General features: G+C 32.7%; 1 long non-coding RNA gene across 1 annotated transcript; it reads right to left on the bottom strand.

The window, feature by feature from the left end:
- Positions 1–20,586: 20,586 nt before the first annotated feature.
- On the bottom strand, positions 20,587–21,176 carry LOC113697749 (uncharacterized). The gene is made up of 2 exons (XR_003449978.2): positions 21,083–21,176; positions 20,587–20,995 (listed from the first exon to the last, which is right to left on the bottom strand). It is a non-coding gene; the product is annotated as an uncharacterized lncRNA (long non-coding RNA).
- Between the last annotated feature and the right edge of the window lie 194 nt (positions 21,177–21,370).

Here is a 21,370-nt window from a genome sequence, read left to right as displayed (position 1 = left end):
ATACCCTTCATGTATAATCAATTAGTAGCTCCAAAACTAACCACAATCAAGTCCAAATTAGAAACCCTAAAGCTGAAATCTAGACACTCAAGCTGGAAATTCTTTTAGGCAAAGTAAACTAGCATATAAACACTCAATATTTCACTTATTAAAGTTAGGAAATCATGGCCAACCTTTAACTTCATATATGGACAGAAAATTCATGATAAAACTGAAAATTTCCATAATATGACTTCCAACCATGAAATTTTGCATAAAACTACCAAAGTTGCCTCCATAAGGCACTAATTTGCAATTATTTGAAATAGAGAAAGTGTCTTAGCATAAATACCTTAAACCTTAGGCAAAGAGGCTATCCACACATTTCTCTTCCCAAATCATTCCACAAAAACCCCTAAGCTTCCCTAAAGACCAACTTCTATGGAGTATTTTGCAAGATTATTGGTGAAATCTCAAGATTCAAGCATGGAATGGAGGATGAAGTTGAGACTTTCTTTCTCTCTTTTCTAGCTAAGGACTTCGGCCAAGAGGGAGAAAGGAATGAAGAAATTTTGTCCAATTTTTCCAAGATCAAGATCAAGAAAAGTCTTGGTCAAAAGTCAAGACCCAATGGTTTTGTGACAAGTAGCACTTCAAGAGTTAATACTCATCCTCTTATCTTCCAAGACTAATCTCTCTAGCTCCCCTTTAATTACTTCCTAACACCTTTTACAAACATCCCTTTACAAAACTTCAACTAATCATCAAAATGTATCGCACTTAACGCCCTAGCGGGTCCCACATAGAAAATACACTACTAATGTCCCATAAACTAACTTAACCCAGAAAAATGATTTAAAAACTCTACTCGCTTATAAAATCTCTGAAAAAATCAAAATAATAGGCTGTAGTGAAGAAAAATACCTGCGAGGAAATAAAATAAAATAACATAAAATAAGAAAAATTTACGGGTCCTCACACTCTCTCCCCCTTAAAGAAATTTTATCCTCGAAATTTTTCTTACCACTAGAATCTATTAGACAAGTCGGGGATTGTACCTTCTTCAACCTCAAATAAGTCAAGGGGCTGTTGTTGCTCTAGGGAACATAACTTAACTGGCACCTTCGGTCTAGTCCTGTTTCCCTTGGGCTGTCCCGGATTTGTCTTGGTTGGTTGCTGGGTTCCTTTCCCTACGCGCAGTATAGTTGGACAGTGAGCAATCTGATGATCGGTGCTCCCACAGCGCAGGCATTTCCCCCTCTTTTCCAACAACTCTCCTCAGTATAGTTGCTTTTTCCACAATAGCCACAAGATAAGTGGAGGATTGAGGTTTGATCTCCTTGTGAGACAACTCTCAGTTGTCCTTTTCCACCTGGGGCTCTTCTCGGAGTATCTTCTTTGAGTGTCCCCAAAATTTTCACACCACTAGCTCCTCGACCTACCTTAAAGAGTGGCCTACCTCGATCACCTTATTCTTGCCTTTCACTTTCACTAGGTGCACCCTTTTTTTTTGAATGGAAGACCTTCACTTGTGCCCTTGCAGTTTCTATTCTTTGGGTTTTCTCCGGATCCTTCGTAAAAGTATCAATGTGTGCCATTGCTAAAACATCTACTGGAATCTCTTCGTATTGCCTTTTCAATTCTACGTTCTCATGTAATAGTTTAATTTTTTCCGAATATTCGTGTTTCCATCGCTCTTCCCAGTACTCAGCTAATCTCTTTTGGACCTCTATTTCGATTCGAAGAATCTCCATTTCCTTATACCTACTAACCAAATGTACCATCTCACGGATTCGTTAGAACTCAAGTAATAACCTGTCAGGCAAATCAATGGAACATAGTAAGTAACTAAGTACAAGTGTCAATCTAATCATATAACTGTTAAGTTCCTTAACTCCCAATCCAACCACGGAAGATCAAACTTAGAGATTCTCAAATGAAACAGATATGAAAGTAGAACATAATTAGGGCAATATCTTAAGATACTATGCCACATATCACGTATGTACATAACTAAACCTTAAAGCATACCTCACACATCAAAAGTTTCAAACCCTATGTCACATCCGTGTTTTTAAAAAATTCTCTCTACCAAATTCCAAAATTTTCATTCTCGGTACAATAAGAATCAAGCCAAGTCCATACGTTGACATCAAATGATAGATAACAAGGAAGTATAGGTAAGGGTAGTTTATCGAGAACCAAAACTACAGGTATCAAATCTCACAAGAGGGGTAGAAGATACCTCTACAGTTGTAGGTAGACTAACTCAAAGTCAGGTAAACATTTATCAAGTCCTCACGGTCCTAGCATAAAGGAAATAGGTCTTAGGTGCGAATTCTCTTACAATCTAGCCACTCTCTAGAGAAACCCTAACCAGACTAGTACAAGAGTAGTCCACGATAACACTTCCATATCCAATCTCCTCGATCGGTTTAATTACTAGGTCCAATGTGAAAATCTTTCGTGCCTTGGTCTTTGCCATCAAGACTTATCTCAAGTTCAATCAAGATACAGATCTCTATTCTAGCGCTCTCCACCCTTTGGTACTCAAGTACAAGAATCTACAATTAGATAATTCACAACTCGAGTCGGCCGGTCCCAAGAGTAAATTATCTATATTAAAGATTGCTACCCGACATACATATCTATCCTTCCCCAAATGTCATGATAAAGGTCTAAAACCTAGAACATTTCATGATTGATAACCTATGCTCAAAAGAGCACTTAGCCCCTTACACTCATTCATGGAATTAGGACCATAACTTCATTTGGCCCAAGGTCGCTCCGCACAGAAACCACCCGAAGTAGCTCTGATACCACCTGTAACAGCATCATCTTTCCTTAAGGCGAACGAAAGGATTCGGCGGACCGCCTGCCCAGTTTTCGCCAGGACTACGGAGACAAAACGCATAAAAACCCTATGTAACGCACGATAGAATCAAAAGAAAATAACAATTGGAGACCACCAAGCCAAACTATAATTTACCAAACCATACGGTGAAATTGGACATCGATTATGAACATTAATAAAAATGAAACGAAAAAAATGAAAATGAAACGAAAACGCCCCACGTCATAATCCGGCCGGATTCAAGACAGTAGCCATCCCAATTTTTTTCAACTTGCCCTGCCAATCCAGCTAGATATCTGGCCAAGAACTGGCCGGATATACGGCCGGATTCGGTGAACAGTTCCCGCCAGAAATTTTCTTTCCTTTTCCTTTTTAAACGCCGCGCTCGCCCGATTGTCTAACGGTTACATGAAACGTTCACCAAAACCATAGAAGTATAACATCTCAAATGAATACACTTAATAAACAAGGTTAAATACTTATTTAATATATTTACATCGGAGTCTTGAACAAATTAACTAATGTACAAGCCAAGTATTCATACTGTTCAAAATACAATTAGGGTTTCGGTTGTAAAAGAGCTTAACAAAATAATATATACACTAGCTCGACCCTTTCTTCCAAAACCATGATTTCAAAGTTTGATCCCGGTAAGGAAAACAAAAATAATGGGAAGGGGGTAAGTTTACGCTCAATGAGGTACCAAACATATCGCAGTAAAATCATGGCATTTCACGTTTAACCAATCAGATACGCATGCCAGATATAAAGTAAAGCAGTTAGACACAGTGATTCAAATAAGAAAGATACAGGTGGCTCTCAGGAGCCAGATTTCCATTGCAGTACTCGATCCAAACCCGCTGACTCTCCGTCAACGTATATAGAACAAACATGTCCGTAGACCCCACTTTACGCCAAATTCCGTCCACCAAACATACTCCTTACCAGACCTGAATATCTCAACAGAAACAGAAGTGGTAATACTCGAGTATATCGGAATCAAGAGTCTCAATACCCAAAGATTCTCAGAAATCATCCCCAGGGCTTATCAATTTTTCTCGACCAAGCCCTTTGCTGGCTCGGCTCAATTGACTACCAAAGAGGTTGAATTCAGATTTAGCAGAAAGATTGTTAGATACAACGTCCAAATGACATCAAATTAAGCACAGATAACACATTCAAATTTTCACAGTAAATGGGCATACAGACAAGAGAACGAATGTAATAAAGTATACCCTCGTCTCATACAAAATAAACAGATAGTACAGTCATTCAAATCACAGATTGCAAGTACAGATAAATCAAGTTAAGCAACAAATGAGGGGAGTGGTACACTTACCAGTTCAAACAAACAACTTCAAACATTTTCTCCCGAAGTATTTGGATCACCGGCACGTCCTAAACTGCCAAGGTAAAACAATTGAGACTCGATTACGAGTCATATGCCAAACCAAGTAAATTACTAAAGCAATACAAAAGTATAGTTTTGGAGTGAAAAAGATAGTAGTTGGTTTTAAAGACATGAACGATCCAAAAACCCTTCGCTTCTGCCCAAAACCATACCTACAATGATGTACTAACTCCAAACTTGAGGTGCAAAATGAAAGTAAGAATAATTCTAGGAAAACAGGATTTTCTAGTTTTGCGCACCACCATTTGAAAAATCATATCTCAAGATTCTTAAGTCCAAAGTTGATAAGATTTATACCATCGGAAAATAGAATCAAAGGAGGACAATTCCTCAGAAGACACATTTATAAGATTCATGCCACAAGTCAGTCAAATTCGAGCCTCAATTCGCTGCTTCATCCAGTAAAAGACAGAACAGGTTTATAATTTCAGTCAACTTTGAAAAATCACCATAAATCACCATAAATCACACAGATATAAATAAGGTCTGAAATTTTCACGGTTTGTTTCTATGAATCTATTTTCAAACGCAATAAACAGAACTCAATTCCGATATTTCTATAACAAGATATAGCAGATTTTCCAAGACTGCTCAAGAGTTCCTGTGGAAATTTCAACAGCACCTCCCTTGTTTTTTCTCTACTTTTCCATTCAAAACTCGACACCCAACTCATATCAATTCAGCCCCAATTGCACATACAAATCATAAACCATTTAACACACTTAATTAGGGTCACAATACCCTTCATGTATAATCAATTAGTAGCTCCAAAACTAACCACAATCAAGTCCAAATTAGAAACCCTAAAGCTGAAATCTAGACACTCAAGCTGGAAATTCTTTTAGGCAAAGTAAACTAGCATATAAACACTCAATATTTCACTTATTAAAGTTAGGAAATCATGGCCAACCTTTAACTTCATATATGGACAGAAAATTCATGATAAAACTGAAAATTTCCATAATATGACTTCCAACCATGAAATTTTGCATAAAACTACCAAAGTTGCCTCCATAAGGCACTAATTTGCAATTATTTGAAATAGAGAAAGTGTCTTAGCATAAATACCTTAAACCTTAGGCAAAGAGGCTATCCACACATTTCTCTTCCCAAATCATTCCACAAAAACCCCTAAGCTTCCCTAAAGACCAACTTCTATGGAGTATTTTGCAAGATTATTGGTGAAATCTCAAGATTCAAGCATGGAATGGAGGATGAAGTTGAGACTTTCTTTCTCTCTTTTCTAGCTAAGGACTTCGGCCAAGAGGGAGAAAGGAATGAAGAAATTTTGTCCAATTTTTCCAAGATCAAGATCAAGAAAAGTCTTGGTCAAAAGTCAAGACCCAATGGTTTTGTGACAAGTAGCACTTCAAGAGTTAATACTCATCCTCTTATCTTCCAAGACTAATCTCTCTAGCTCCCCTTTAATTACTTCCTAACACCTTTTACAAACATCCCTTTACAAAACTTCAACTAATCATCAAAATGTATCGCACTTAACGCCCTAGCGGGTCCCACATAGAAAATACACTACTAATGTCCCATAAACTAACTTAACCCAGAAAAATGATTTAAAAACTCTACTCGCTTATAAAATCTCTGAAAAAATCAAAATAATAGGGTGTAGTGAAGAAAAATACCTGCGAGGAAATAAAATAAAATAACATAAAATAAGAAAAATTTACGGGTCCTCACAGCTTTGCATACTCATAATTCAAGAGCTGTTTTACGTGAAAGTCAACATTTGTAGATGAAAACTCACGGCTACTAAATTTCAAAAATCATTGGAGCAGACATTTATTTCTTTCTTTTTCTTTTTCTCACTTTTTCTCTTTTTTCTCTCTCTTTTTTTCAGCAACTTTCTCATATAAAATGATCATAGAAAAAGTGATGCAATTATTGACCATATTCGTCACTCAGATTATGAAATCCAATCAAGATAGGAAACTTATCAAGCATGCAAAATTCAAGACATAATTACTTTCACTTTACAAGATATACTTTCTTTATAGCAAATATCTAGCCATATAATAGTTATCTATAAGTCATATAAGAAATGAGATTCTCAAGACACATCAATTTCACCTCAAAGAAAGAATTCGACTACCAATAGCTATGGGACTTCTTTAAAATTTGACAAAATTTTAAAAATTTTGAACCATTTCCCACAAAAGGTAATAAACCTCTTTAAAAAGGTAATAAAGGTAAACCTCCTTTCCACACTTATAATGCACATTATCCTCAATGTGTGAAAAGGAAAAATAAGAGTAAAAGAAATACTCCCTCTATAGTGAATGGACCTCTTCATCTTTCTTGAATTACAACCATTTACTACATAAATGAAAGTCAAAAGAGTGCAAGAGTTTTATATCATAACCATTAGTGATAGAAATCTATAATGCAAAATAGCATACAAAATAATTAATATTCAAATGATGCAAAAGTCACAAACTTGAAGTGTGTAGTCTAGAAAGGAAAAGAAGAAAGGAGAAACAAAAAGTTAAAATCTTTTTTTAAGGAAGAACCCTTCAGGATCCACTAGGTAGCATGGTAGCTTCACTGATCTGCCTCACAGATCTCTAGGTTTTTGTAGTTAAAGTGCAGAAAAGTGCACTTTTTCACTATTCCATTCGATTCCAACTTCGGTCGAAACACGAATTTGATCAGTTTTTTGTGAAGTATAAAACCTTAAACAAGTTTCAAATGATCTAAACATACAATCTAACCTTTCATAATGAATAAAAATATCTAAAATAGAAAATGAGGGGTTGAGTTCTTCATTTTTCTTGTTATTCACTAACCTTCAAATAGTGACTTTTGCCTTAACTTTTGAAACCTACCAAATAAACATAACAAATACAACTTAATGCATCTAATACACATAAAAACATACTAAAACAAAAGAAATGACTTAAAACATTGGCTTGCCTCCCACATTGGCAGTTTTGTTTATAGTCATTGGCTCAAGTCAAAAGTGTTTCTTCTTGAGCATCACTTTAGAGGGGAAAAGGAACTAGTTCCTTCCCAAGGGCTAAAACTTCTCTTTGCATTTGCCAAAATTTGAGTTTTCCCTATCTTCAAATCACCCTCACCATCAAACAAAGAAGAGTTAGCATGATCACAATATGTATGAAAACTTCTTGAGAAACATTTTAAATAATCTCGAAGTCTACTTGATTTCTTACCTTTATCTATTTGAACTTTAGGATTAACAATCTCTTTTCCTTTATTAGGCATGTTATAAGCATGAGAATCAAGAGTTTCAACATGATAAACTTCTTTATACAATTCTTGTATAACATTAACTTCTTTTGGCTTAAAAACATTTCCATGCCATAAATCAAGTTCCTTCCTTTCATTAAGATTAAACATTAACTTTTCACCATTAACCCTAAAGGTTAATTTATCTTCTTAACATCAATTAAAGTTCTGACGATGGTTAAGAAAGGTCTACATAAAATAATCGGTAAGTGCATATCTTCTTTCATATCAAGTACTATATAGTTAACCAGTATAAAGAATGATTTCACCTTAGTGATAGCATTTTCAATTATACCAATCGGATGCTTTATGGATCTATTCGCCAATTTAAAAGTAACATTTGTGTGAGAGCCCAAAATTTTCATGTCTTATTTGAAATGTAGCACATGTTCCACTTTCTTTGATTATCGACTGGCTTACATGTTCACTTATTTCTTGGTTTCTTTCATCAAAATAGATATACCTTAGGAAATTGTATCACTTACATTGTATAACATTGGTACTAATTAGAATTTCCTATGGTCATAGTTTCAAAAAAACAAAAAGTGGAAGACACTTGTCCTAATGCATGTAAATGTCTAATGTACAAGAAGCAAAATGTTGCATCTTATATTATATTAGAAATCGAAAGAAACTACTAGTACTTAGTATTGTTTTCCATTAGAAAACTGAAAGTACTAGTACTTGCCTTTGTCTGCTATTAGAACTGAGAGTTATACCAACTACTAGTATGTGTCATTAGCCTTCCATTAGAATCGAAAGGAAGAGTAAAAGAAACACAACCTTAGTTTCGTCCTTAACCTATTAAAATTGTGAGACCCCGAAATTTTACTTTTCTTTATAACACTTATGTGAACTCACTTACCTTTGATTCTTGGTTGCTTTAATGGTTGAATTTGAGTCAAGGGAGTGAATTTTGTTAAGAAAAGTTTTATAATCTCAAGTTGTTAGAAAATCTAGAAATTTTCGCAGGAGGCTCTGCGCAGCTTTGGGAAATTGGCTATAACTTCGTATAGGAAAGTCAAAATTGAGTTCCATTTGTTGTGTTTGAAACTAGACTCAAAGGGCTTACTATGGTGTAAAATTTAGAGTTTGATTCAATGTCTATAAATTCTAGAAAATTGGCAAATTTGACTGAAAATTCTGCCCTGCGCAAGTAAACATAGGAATGTTGTAGTAGCTTATGGCTCAATTTGGACCAATTTATGAACTAAATCTCTTTGAGGTGTCTTCTAAAACTTATTAGTATTTGAAGTCTAGTTTTTAACAAGCCAAGTTGTGTGAATTGTTTTGTCTTTATAACTCAAGTTATAATTTTTCTAAAGGAAGGGCATAAGTTAGGGTTTTTGTGCATACTAGGGTTTTGGTGTGTGTTTTTGTGTGCATTTTGGTAATGTGATTGTGAGGACTTGTAAAATCTCTCATATTTTCTTAAAAATTCCCTTTTATTTGGAATCCATTATTTTACAATAGCTTTACTACTCATTCACTTCCTCAATAGTTACAAGTAATCATAGAACCAAGGGTTTTCCTTTTAGTTTCATCGTTCAGGTAAACTAGGGTTTTTTATGTCTTTTGGTAGTGTGATTACTCAGTACGGAGTGTACTAAATTTGGCAGTTAAGAGTGAGTTTTAGATAAGAGAAAGTGTATGATTAGAAGTGAGAATAACAAGTTAGTGAATCATAAGATAAAACCCTAGTACACGCGATTTAAGGAAAATCGGTTTGAACCGACGGGTACCGTTCGCTACCGATGGAATACACCACTTGACCACCACTTTGTTACCCTAATCTTCTTGTTTTAGTTGACCTATTAGCTTTTAATTAACCCTTAAGTCAGTCACCATTATTAACTAAGGAAAAGAGAGATATTTTGGTGGAAATATTTGTGATTAAGCCATTTGTCAAAAATCCAACCAAGGTCTTGACCAAGACCTTTGGCCAAGACATTTCCTTTCTTCTTATCTTTCTTCTTGGCTCATTTTTCTTTATTTTCCTTCATTTTGGTCGTGACTTATGAGAGGAAAAAGAAAAGAGTGAAAACCATTTCATTCCATCTTGATTTCTAACTTAGGTGAGTGAAAACCGAAAATTTAAATCGATTAACCTCTAAATTGGGAGCTTAGGAAGCTTGGTGTGCTAAAGTTTTTGAAAGGAAAGGTGAAGGATTTCTCTTGCAAGCATCTTAGAGAGGTATTATGGCTGTCTTCCTTTATCTCTTCCTTACTCTTGCTTACGTTTGTATAACAACTCATACTTGTGGCAAATGATAGTTCTTTTGATAGTTTTGATGGATATGGTAGATTTTGAGTTAGGGTTTGAGTTGTTCAGTTGTATTCCTTGTTGTTTAGAGAGCATATGATGTCTATAATCTTGGATAGGGAGTTGGGATAGTGGTGTAAGACATGAATGAGCATTTTCTACTTTGGTTTCATCAAATTCCAGTTTTAAGGATTGAAACTGCCCTGTTCGGACCAGCATCATTCGTCTATGTTAGAGGCTGAATTAAGCTTAGGTTAAAACATGAAAGTTGTAGAAAATGATGTTATATAGCTGTCTGTAAAAGTTTAACTCGATCGGAGTACTGTAACATGTGAAATGATCGATATACCCCTGACTGCCAAAAGCCTCATTTCGTGGATAGTTTTGAGATTTCACAAGTTTGGCTTCGGTTTTCACCATGATCCGTATCAAATCAGCCTTTGGCCAAAACACAAAACTTTTAGCCCTATGTTTCATCTTTCCAATGCATCTAAAAACACATCAAACGGAATTGTGTAGCTTGAGTTATTGCCATTTGAATTCAGTACTAACAACCAGACTGACCATGAACTTCTGGTTCTGTAATTTACAAATTCGACCTAGATCAACTGTGAACTGGGTTAAATTGTTTTCATGAAAGTTGTCACCCTTTGTCTTAACTTCGAAACGGTATCAGGTGCACTCCAATCCAATAAACGTAGCTCCAATTGTGACCAAAATGCTATAAGATGTCAAATCTGCTATTTAGCTTTTTGTCTTCAAAACTGATTTCCGATTTTATTATTACACTTGTGTTGTAATTGGATGATTTTAGAGCCTAATTGAAGGGCTATGTTAGTAACATTACTTGTGTGTGATTGTGGGGCTGAATTGAGAAAAACAAGGAAGCTATAAATGGTTGGAAAAATAGCTAAATACAAAGGGAATGCCGCCCAAATTTTCACTCGAGAACTAGGTGTGTGTACTTGTGATTCGAGCAAAGAATTGAGGTTGAATTGAATTTGAATTATCTAGGTTATTCGAGTCCTCTTTCATAGAGGTATATAAGTTAGAATTCGGCCAAAACTCGTACCCTTGGAAAAATCAATAGAAATACGTTTTCCTCGTCTTTGCGACTCAAATGTAAATTCCAAAGTTTTAGTTGCTTCTTTAGCAACACCAAAAGAGCGAGCCTAAATTTTTTAGAGTTTGATACGTAACATGAATCCTATCTAAATGAGTTTCATTTACTTGATCTTCTTGAAGCGAAACTCCTATGTTTCGAACCCTAATTGATTTCAAGCTTTTAAATGATATTGTATCGCAGATTTGGACCCCAACCAAGGAGTTACACCTGAACGTGATTTTTGACAAGCACTAAATCTTTGGTGAGTGCTTCCAAATACATGATTGAACTTGATACTTAATTAAATTCTTTACCAACGTGATCGGATAAGATTTGCTTGGTTTGGTCGGGTAAGTGTATACTTTATCGCACTTGACCTAACTCAACTAAACACTTGATATCTCATTCATGCTTATACAAGTGACTTGATTTGCATTGACCTGTACTTGTATTTGTACTTGTGCTTGACTTGTAAGTATTGAGCAGCAGTATGTACCACACTCGATATGAGTGGGAGGTACCTCTCATTCCCGTCTCCGTACTTTTCTCTTGACTAAGTCGATTGGTCATCGGCTATAGTGACTACTTGGGAACCCAAACCCTACTAGCTAGTTAATCAAGTTGAGCTGGCAAGGGCTTGGTCGATTAGATAACGAACCATGGGTATCTAGTGTTGTCGAGTGGAGTGCTATCTTCTCAACTAATTGGTATGCTCGAATATTACCACCAATGTTTAGTTGGTGTTCGGGCCCGGTAAGGGGGTTGAATGGTGGACGGATTGGTGTGAAGCGAAGTACTACTGGATTGGTTACTTTACTTGGAAGTTGACGGAATGTCAATTAATACTTGATCAAACTCTGGTGAAGCAACGGGAATTTAGCTCCTGAGAGCCATCTGTATCCTTATACTTTGATTGTTATTCGTAGTGTTATTGTTTTTTTTAGAAAAATAATTTTACACTCACTCATTTTGAGATTTGCTACTTGAAGTGTTATTGCTCACTTTTATGAACATGTTATGCTCGCTATTTTGCTACAGTGATATTTGTATTTTTAAATAATGGTTAACTTGCTATTTGGAATCTCATTGGATTTTTAACTCATCCCTATTCCATTTGTTTTCCTTACAGGGGGTACGAGCGAGACGTGAAACTGGTACAAGCTAGCATAGTCTAGTTTTTGGAAATTTTGTAATTGTACTGGTACTAGTCGCTCAATTAGGGTTGAATGTATTTAGAACTCAAGTCATTTGATGTATTTGGGATTGTATAGAAGTGAGACAAAAATGAATGTATTTGTATATTCCAAACTCGAAAACTGTTGTTCCCTCTACGTTCAAGGTCGTGAATTATTTTATCCGAAATAAGTGAGTGAGTCCTGGCGAAAGTTGGGCAGGCGGTCCGCTAAACCCTGAGGTATGCCCTAGAGGGAGGTGTGGTCGTCACAAAAATAATAAAAAAAAAACAACAAGAGAATTAGGCACTTTCTTCATCCCTTCAATTGTAAACATCAACCAAGAAAACAAGGAATTCTAGTTTAGTTAGCTATGGATTTGAGAGGAAGAGAGTGCTGAACTTTCCAGTCCACAAACGTGAAGAAACCAAAGGTTAGCCTGATAATGGTATCAAACAATTTCAATTAGTTAAAATTTGTAATTGATTATTTAAACATCTTTTGTCATATGAAAGATATTTTGAATTGAAAAAAGTTTCTATCAAATTCCTATAAAAATCTTAATGCTAGGAGTGCAGATTTATCGCCACCCTTGATTGATATGTAGAAAAGGTATTCGATGATGATTGCGGATGTTTACTAAGCGTTAATGGATTACTAGACTTCAGAGCGAAACTCCTCACTATTGTTTGGATTAATTTCGCATTGCAATTCTATTATGCCACTCAAGTGGATCGTCACTAACACTTCACCTCCTGTAACCTATTTTACATTACAAATACATTTTTATCATTTTTATTACTTTTACATCTTTTTAATTATATTTTTATCTATTATATATGACACTACAAAAAAGTACTGCAATAATTATTTAAAAAGTATTCAAATGACATTCATGCCACATATAATGGGTTTATGGACGCTGCCATCCTACAGGCTGAAATATAGGGGGTGTTGTTGGCGGCAAAATATAACACTAGGGTCATGTGATATTAAATTAATGAAAATGTTAACCATAAAAAATGTTTGGCAAATAATTGGTGGGTAAAAAAAGAGAAAAATTTCTCACAATTTCTACAATAGATATTGCTGCTCTTTTTTCTTTCGATAAATTGTTAACGAATTGCCCTTCACCATTGGGTCCGATTGAATATGAGGTTATTTGAAAAATTTATCTAAAATAAAACTGTAACACTTTTTGTGATGTGATGTATGTGTGTTAAAAGGTGATTGAAAATTGTATTCATGATACAAGCAGAATAAATATATTTATTTATTTTTGCAAATCTTGACAACCAAACGGCCTCATTTTCACTTATCTTTTAGTTCGAGCATCCTGAAAAAAATTCTAATGTCACTTTTGTTTGTCTATTTCTTTTATTTAGGGCTTAATTTCTAGTTCCTTATTTATCTATTTTTATTTTCCTTTGTTCTTCTTTTGTATTTGGCTCAAGAGTAAGATTTTTACAATTAAAAGGCTAAAGCATAGTTTTTTAAAATCATCTCTTCTCTTCCCAACCAACGGAAAAATAAACAGAGAAAGAAAATGAAAAAACAAAAGAGAAAAGGAAAAGACTATTCTGAAATGGGTATGTTGGTCCCTAGCCCCGTTAAACTTAATGGTGGTAGCTTCATTCTTTAATTATTCTAAAAGCTATTTTCAAAGGTGTCTTCTTAAGGAATTTAGCATTTTGTTAAGAAATTGACTTCAAATTAACTCTACAACTTCAAATTTAAGAACTAAAGAAATACGTGATATATATATATATATATATATATATATATATATAAATTGCTTTGAACATTGCTTTGTTTGGATTGCGAATTTTTGAAGAAATATTCCTTGGACACATTTTACAATTATATTTTTATTTCACGTATATTACATTGCCACAATATATTTTATACAAAAATTTTAAAAATTTGCAATCCAAATGAGTTGTTAATTAGGTCATCCTTGTGTTCAGTTTTTCAAGATGATTGTTCTCTAGTAAAGTTCGTGGGTTTTGGTCTTGATTAGATTGGGAAAGAAGAAGAACAGCTTGCTGCTGCTTTAGGCTTGTTTGATTGCTATATGCCACTTTCGGCCAAATCCGATCTTAGAATACAGGGTGCTGACTTTGGGGGCTGCTGCCACAATTACCATCTAATCAAAATAGCTGTCTACACCTTGCTGTTAGAAAATAAGCTTGGTGAGAATAAAATACAATGAAGGGAAATGAGGACTTGTTAAAGCAAGGAAATGAGGATTTATTGTGGGTATTTTATCTTTTTACTGATTCCATCGAAAATATTTAACGAAAGTTGCTTTCAAGAATACTTGTTATTTGACCAAATCTCAGGATTATTATAAACAATTATAAGAGTTTTTCTCATTTTTGTGAAATACTATATTGTGCAAAAAAATCATTCATTTATGTATTGTTTTGTACTTATATGTTAAAAAACACAAAGGATCTAATTTATTCCTTTCTTTTTTCTTGTTATGTAAACCTCTCAATGTAGCATTATTGGATCCCTTTTCAAAGTGACTCCCTCAATATTGTTTTCTCTGTCCATAAAACTCGAATCCGAAATCTTATTTAAAAGATATCAAGTTACTTGACGCATGATCCAACTGAAGTAGTACAATGTTTTCAACTTAGGATAGCTATGTTTTCAACTCAATTGAAGTAGGTACAATGTTGTGGGAGTATATTTGCCCTTACTATCAAATTGATTCCAAGTTTAAGAGTGCAAAGTGGAGTTAGTGTTACCATTTTATATAACTTAATGCTAACGGGTAGGTTACTATAACTTGAAATGAACATAAAATATTGGTATTGAACTTTGAACTTACAACAATTAGAGTTGCTAACGGAAGCTTGATATTTGTTGAATCCAACTTTGATCTTCTTATTAAAATCTTTGAAGAATGATACAAGAGTATGAGTACAAATAACAATATAAATTTAGAAGATATTAAAAAAATTTATTAGCAAAATAATTATACAAATCAAATTCTTCATACAATTTCTCAACATATAGAAGTATTAAATACAAAAATAGATACATTAAAGAAACCAGAATCTAAATTTCCTAATGATATCTCAGCACCTCATTTTCAACCTAGAAGTTTGACAAGAGAAAAAAAACAAGAGTTAATCCAAAATATTAACACTCAAAAAACAAATAATACAGATAATATATTAAATAGAATATCTCAATCATTACAAAATCTAACTACACCTCAAACTTTAAAAATAAATACATTAGAAAAAATAAAAGAAGAAAATTCATCTGAAAAATCATCTGAAGAATCTATAAATTCAGAAATTGAAGAAGATATGATTTTACCATTAGAAAATCAATTTGAAGAAAACGAAGATAATCAAATAAATAAAATAAGAAGAAAGAGAATTTATAATAAAGGTAACACCAAAGATTGGAAAATGGTTAGTACTAGAAATTATTATCCAAAACCTAGCCCTCCAGATATTCAATATGAAGAAAGATCAAAATTTCGTACTACTAAATATGATGGCGATTCAATTTATGAATGGAATATAGATGGTAAAGCAGAATATGAAGTATTAAATAATTTGCAAGAAATGGGAATGGCTAGATTAGTTTATAAAATTAAAAATATTCAAGAAAGAAATATTGCAACATTATTAGTTTCAGGATTTACTGGACAATTAAAAAATTGGTGGGATAATGCTTTAACACTTCAAGATAAATTATCAATATTAGATCATACACAAGAAATTGAAGATGATCAAGGAAATATTCAAATACAGTCAGATGCTGCAGTATTTCTAATTGTAACCATAGTAATGTATTTTATAGGAAATCCGAAAGAAGAATTAAATTCTAATAAAACATTTCTAACAAATTTAAGATGCCCAACATTATCAGATTTTAGATGGTACAAAGATATGTTTTTAACAAATGTATTAAGAAGACCAGATTGCAATGCTTCATTTTGGAAAGAAAGATTTATAATTGGATTACCAAGTTTATTTTCACAAAGAAAAATGGATAGTTTACAAAAAGAAATGGGAACAGATGTTATTTCATTTGAAAATATTACTTTTGGACAATTATTTGCCTTTGTAAAAAAGGAAGGATTAATGTTATGTTCAGAATTAAGACTTCAAATAAAATACGGTTCAAAAACAAAAGAAGTAGGTTCATTTTGTGATGCATTTGGAATAAAAAGAATTAAATCCCCATCTGCATATAAAAAGAAAATTAAAAAATATAATACTCAAAAAAGACAAAAATATAAAAGACCTGAAGAAAATAAACCCGAAAAAAGAAGAAAATTTATTAAAAAGAAAATTGTTTGTTATAAATGTGGAAAAATAGGACATAAAGCAAACAAATGTAAATTAAAAGAACAAATTACTGAAATCTGTGCAAATGAAGAAGAAATTAATAAATTTATTAATAAATCAAAGTTCTGAAGAAGAATATTATGATGATATTTCTAGTTCAGAAAGTGAAGAAAATTGTAATTATTCTAATACTCCTAAATATATAAATGTTATTACCAAGAAAGAAGATAAAGAATTCCTATTAGATATAATAGATAAAATCAAAGATCCAATAGCTAAAAAAGAATATTTAGAAAGATTAAAAAGTTTAATTATTCAAGAAGATAAAATGCCTAGGATAATAGAACCTTTTAGCATTTCAAAATTAATAGATAAATATCCAAATATAAATATAATGAAGAAAGAAACTACTAAAGATCTTCAAACAGAAATCAATAATCTAAAGATACAAGTAAAACAATTACAACAAGAAATTATAGAATTAAAAACAAAAGATTTAGAAATAGAAGTAAAAATAGCATTAATAAATAATCAGCCTTCAACCTCTAATTCTAAAACAGAAGAAATATTAATATCAAAAAAACCAGTAGAAGAAGCTCAATATTTAAATACTATAGAAAGAATGACATTTCAAAAATGGTTTGCTTTAGTAACCATTACAGTAGAAGATTTCAAAGAAACTTATGTAGCTCTAATAGATAGTGGAGCTGATGCAAGTTGCATTAAAGAAGGAATAATCCCTACTAAATATTGTGAAAGAACAAAAGAAACATTAATGGCAGCAAATGGAGAAAATTTACAAGTAAAATATAAATTTACAAAAGGATCAATATGTAATAATGAATATTGTATTAAACATAATTTCATAGTTGTAAAAAATACAAATCATGATGTAATATTAGGAACACCTTTTTTAATTCAAATTTATCCATTTTTAGTAAGCCATGAAGGAATTTCAATAAATATAATGGGAAAAATTATTACTTTTAAATTCTTAACTCCAATAAAACAAAGAGAATTACAGACTTTACAAACATCTTCCATTTATAAAACAATAAATACTATTACTAAAGTTCAACAACATATAAGTTTTATTAAAGAAGAAAAATCTTATTTAAAAATTGAAGAACAATTAAAAGACATTAAAATACAAAAAAGAATAGCAGAATTAGAAGAGTTAATACAAAAAGAAATCTGTGCAGATATTCCTAATGCTTTTTGGAATAGAAAACAACATATGATAGAATTACCTTATGAAAAAGATTTTAATGAAAAGAATATTCCTACAAAAGCTAGACCAATACAAATGAATTCTGATTTATTAGAATTTTGTAAAAAAGAAATAAAAATATTAATAGACAAAGGATTAATAACACCTTCAAAATCACCTTGGAGTTGTGCTGCATTTTATGTAATGAATCAAGCTGAAAAAGAAAGAGGAGTTCCAAGATTAGTAATAAATTATAAACCTTTAAACAACGTTTTACAATGGATTAGATATCCTATTCCTAATAAAAAAGATTTGCTCAATAGATTGTTTAATGCAAAAATATTTTCAAAGTTTGATTTAAAATCAGGATATTGGCAAATATTAATAGAACCAAAAGATAGATACAAAACAGCATTTACAACACCCTTTGGTCATTATGAATGGAAAGCCATGCCATTTGGATTAAAAAATGCACCATCAGAATTTCAAAATATAATGAATGATATTTTTAATCATTATAGTTCATTCAGTATAGTTTATATAGATGATGTTTTAATATTTTCTGAATCAATAGAACAACATTTCAAACATTTGAATACATTTCTAAAAATAGTTAAGAAAAATGGATTAGTAGTTTCTGCACCAAAAATGAAATTATTTCAAACTAAAGTAAGATTTTTAGGACAACTTAATGCTAACTGAGGATACTCAGACATCAATTGCCAGATTTCTAAAGATGCCTTGTAGAATGCAATTGTGGTCATGCAAAGAATCTTAAACACAAATTAATCATGCAAAATAAATTGAAAATTTTAAAACTAATATTCTATGATTGACAAGAGTCTAAGGAATACGTTTTGATTTATCATTTTTGGTCTGCAAACATTGTATCATTTCCAAACATAATTTGTTATTTCATTTTCAAACTTTGCAAAGAACTTATATCTTCTAAATCTATAAGGCTTTATTTTTATTTGATAAAATATAAGGTGGTCATACTCGATTTATCTTTTGGTAAAGTATGAAAACTTACTAACAAAATGAAAAAAAAAAATTCCTAATACGACCATGCATTCTTGTCTCCATTTCTAAACTACTTAAAGGTTGAGTAAATATTTTTGCCACACATCTCTCTCCATTTCTTCCTACTTATAATTTCACTTCTAGATTCATCTTTTTGCCCTCTTCTTCTTCTTATTCAACATTTAGTCTTCACAAGAAAAATAATTAATTACATCAAAAACCTATGTTAATAGTACAAAGTTATTTACAGTGTCATTTTGGTTTAGTTTAGGAAAATGGCCTATTTCGTCCATAATATTTTGAGGAAAATTTTTTTATCCTTCACTTTTAAATTGAAGCAAATCAATCCCTCATATTCTAAAAGCAAAGCAAATTAGTCCATCACATTCTAAAAGAGCAAATCAGCCCCAAAATGGACAAAATTAAAAGATCCCTTTAGTTTCTTTCAAATCTAGATTTTAGGGGTAAAATTAGAACATCACTTAGTTTCTTTCAAATCTAATTGCATTTGTTATGCACATGACATTAAATCAATATGAAAAGGATAAAAATTACAACCTATAACATAAAAAATATACCCTTCTCTCTGATAAATTTAAAATAAAAATTTTATTAGAAAATGATATTAAGTCAAACTAAAAAGGAAAAATTAAAATTATAACTTTGAAAACAAACCATTCTCTGTGAAACAAGAAAAAAATTAAACATTACAACATAAAAAACAAATCCTCCTCTTAAAAAAAAATAGGTAAAAAAATTGTGTAACTCTCTAAAACAATATGATTATTCTGTACCTCTTCCGAAGTGTTTTAGTAGGAAGTTTGTTAGTGTGCCATTTATCCCACACCTCTTTTGAAGTTTGTTAGTATATCATTTATCCTACTTCTACAACAAAGTGGTACCTATTTGGTAATCCATTTTTTATCTTCGGCACACCAACAACTTGAAAGTCATTAGATGGGGCAAAATAGCCACGCTGCCATCTTTACACCTTCAGATAATTACTGCTTCTCAAACTCCTCTATGAAAGACTGCAAAATCACCATGGTTTTAATGACTTGGAAATGATTATCCACTGTAGCTCCCAAACTCCCCCTCTTCAAAGCAAGTTCTACTTCTGCAACCCATATCGGATTCATGGACTTGGATACATCCTAACATGCTTGCCATAGCAACCGGATCAGTGCGGGATATAGTTTATTTTATCAATGTTCATGTAGTCGTAGCTGTTTTTGCGCTCAAGACTTTTACTTCCAATCCACAAACCAAACAACATGAGTGGCTAAATGGAGCAAAATGTCATCAAGCTAGCATTTTGAAGACAAACTCTGAATTCAATCAACATAATAAGCAGCTAAATGCAGCAAAATGTCAACTATCACATCTTTTACTAATCACAAGATTCAGAATTTCAAGTAGTATGACCTATGTGCTCGTTAAGCAACATCAGATCATATGAGATCCACATCATGACCCCAACATTGCCAAAGCCACAAGCAATAGTACCAAATATGATGTTTCCTGAGAAATGAGTGTTTTCTGGAAATTCACCCGACTCTTCTGACCACTAAACAAGGGTCCTCTTACAAAGTGGTAGTTGTTCAAGTAGAAAAAAAGCTGCTTTATAACTCCAGAAAATATATGATTATTCGAGACTAAGAAGAACTGTTGTAAAGACAGCATAAGATGCTATAAATTAAACCTCAAAAGCAGATGCAAACATAACTAAACATGTCTAAAACCTAAGAAATATCATGGTGCCAAGCCTAACGATGTTTCACAAGACATAGAAATGCATAAATTACCAAACGGAGTAAGGTCAATGCACCTCTCACTTATTCAGTCAAAGATTAGCTGTTTTCACTGCAGCTCATTGGGAACTTCCAACTAGACTTTTATACAACTCATTGAGATTCAAATGCTTTCCATATTCATCTACACAAGGTTTCCATATTGTTTTTTTGGGAAAAGTCTCTCATGGAAAAGCAATTCAACAATGTCTGAACCTTTATTTATATTCCCAGGACCAGACTACAAGATCAAAAAGCTCAAAATCACCCTCAGCTAGAGAACATGTTTGACTGTCAACATCATCAAACACTAACATAGTTAAGCAAACAGCTTTCTATAGTTCTCCCATCACACTCAAAAATTGCAACATAACATTGCTAGTCCACCTTCCATGACTGACCCAAGCCGAGTTCAACTAAGTTTTAACCACTTTGGGACGGCAGAATTTAACCTGCACATCCACAATTCCAGCATAAACACGAGCTTGAAAACTTTTGCCCTCAGGAGCATCAGCACCGTGAGCTTGAAACGTTATATTATATACCCAACCAGCACAGCGATGTCCAGTTACCCACTCAATGGCCACAAATTCATAACATGGTAGCTTCTACAAGAGTAAATTTTGAACTTTGGGAACTCATCAGTAATCACTATAATAGAGAGAGACACACAAAAAAACTGGAAGAAAATTTACCTCCGCCAAGGCCTGTTTAGCCAACCCAATGAGCTTTTTTTCCAATTCTTTATCTCTCTTATAAGTGGTAATTGGCATGTAGCCCAGAGTAGGTGTGAGGACTCGCAAAAACTATTATTTTATGCCTAATTTATGGCTTAATAAATTATTTAATTAGATTTTATTTCCAAGGAATATTTTCTAGTCTTATTAGACCTAAATAAGTGGTAAAATATCTTCGTTATATTTTTTTAAAAGGATTCGTTTCGAAAATTAATTTCCTAGAGCGCGTTTAGTAAAAATAGTGAA

This window comes from Coffea arabica, chromosome 7c (assembly GCF_036785885.1).
Source record: "Coffea arabica cultivar ET-39 chromosome 7c, Coffea Arabica ET-39 HiFi, whole genome shotgun sequence".
NCBI lineage: Eukaryota > Viridiplantae > Streptophyta > Magnoliopsida > Gentianales > Rubiaceae > Coffea > Coffea arabica.
The sequence above is the reverse complement of the archived record's forward strand: the minus strand, read 5'-3'. Positions and strand labels throughout refer to the sequence as shown.